Raw genomic sequence first — 1,600 nt, 5'->3', positions numbered from 1 at the left:
TTGTGGTTTATATTGCTGCTGCTGCTGCTGCTGCTGCTGCTGCAACACGTACCTTGCTGCGTTTCCAGCAGCAGCAGCAGCAGCAGCAGCAGCTGTTGCTGCTGCTGCTGCTGAAAACGCATCAAGTTGCGATTCTGTTGGATAGGCGGGGTGTACAGGCTACAGACAAGGGTTTAGGGTTTAGGGTTTAGGGTTTAGGGTTTAGGGTTTAGATGATCTGCAGTGTGTTTCATTCGAGGAGACAGAGGCGCCGTCTCCGCTGCTGTTTCTCCTGCTGCTGCTGCTGCTGCTGCTGCTGCTGTTGCTGCTGCTGCTGCTGCTGCTGACGGCACTTGTTGTGCTGGGCTGCTCTTTATTTATTGTCTCCGTTGTTTGTGGGGGGAGGAAGAGAAGAGACAGAAAGAGAAAGAGACAGAAAGAGAGACAGAAAGAAAGACAGATAGAGACAGAAAGAGACAGAGATAGATACAGAGACAGAAAGAGAAGGAGACAGAAAGAGAGACAGAAAGAGAAAGAGACAGAAAGAGAAAGAGACAGAAAGAGAGACAGAAAGAGAGACAGAGAAAGAGAAGGAGACAGAAAGAGAGACAGAAAGGAATCAAAGAAGATGCTGTTGCTTCTGCTGCTGCAACGGCCAGCAGCAGCAACAGCAACAGCAGCAACAACAGCAGCAGCAGCAGCAGCTACTGCTGCTGCTGCTGCTGCAGCGGGAGACAGACGGGTCCTTGTTTATATAGCGCCAATATAAAACAAAAGAAAAGAAAGAGAAAAAAATAAATAAATAAACAAAGACAGAGAAAAAGAGACAAAAAGAAAAAAAAATAAAAAGGAGTTAAGGATGAAGAAAGGAGACAAATACGACAATAAAACAAAACCCTAAAATAAGTAAAAATAAATTTATTTTTATTTAATTTATTTTTATTTAATTTATTTTTATTTAATTTATATTTATTTAATTTATTTTTTTTTATTTTTTTTTTATTTTTCTTCTTTATTCCCCTTTGTCTCTTTTTCTTTTGCTGCTGCAGCTGCGTATACACCCCAACGGCTCTTACTAGCGGAGACAACCCGCCACAAATCCTCAGCCTCCGTCAGCAGGGAACCTGCATATACACCCCAAAAGGAGACAGCTGCGTATACACCCCAAAAGGAGACAAATATATTTATACAACAAAGGGAGACAGATGCGTATACACCCCAAAAGGAGACAAATATATTTATACAACAAAAGGAGACAGATGCATATACACCACAAAAGGAGACAGCTGCATATACACCCCAAAAGGAGACAAATATATTTATACAACAAAAGGAGACAAATATATTTATACAACAAAAGGAGACAGATGCAGATACACCACAAAAGGAGACAAATATATTTATACAACAAAAAGAGACAAATATATTTATACAGTAAAAGGAGACAAATATATTTATACCACAAAAGGAGACAGATGCATATACACCCCAAAAGGAGACAGTTGCATATACACCCCAAAAGGAGACAAATACATTTACACCAGAAGAGGAGACAATTGCATATACACCCCAAAAGGAGACAGCTACATACACAACAACAGCAGCAGCAGCTGCTACTACT

This window comes from Eimeria mitis, genomic scaffold (assembly GCF_000499745.2).
Source record: "Eimeria mitis Houghton genomic scaffold, Emh_scaff464, whole genome shotgun sequence".
NCBI classification, from domain to species: domain Eukaryota; phylum Apicomplexa; class Conoidasida; order Eucoccidiorida; family Eimeriidae; genus Eimeria; species Eimeria mitis.
This window is presented reverse-complemented; position numbering follows the sequence as displayed.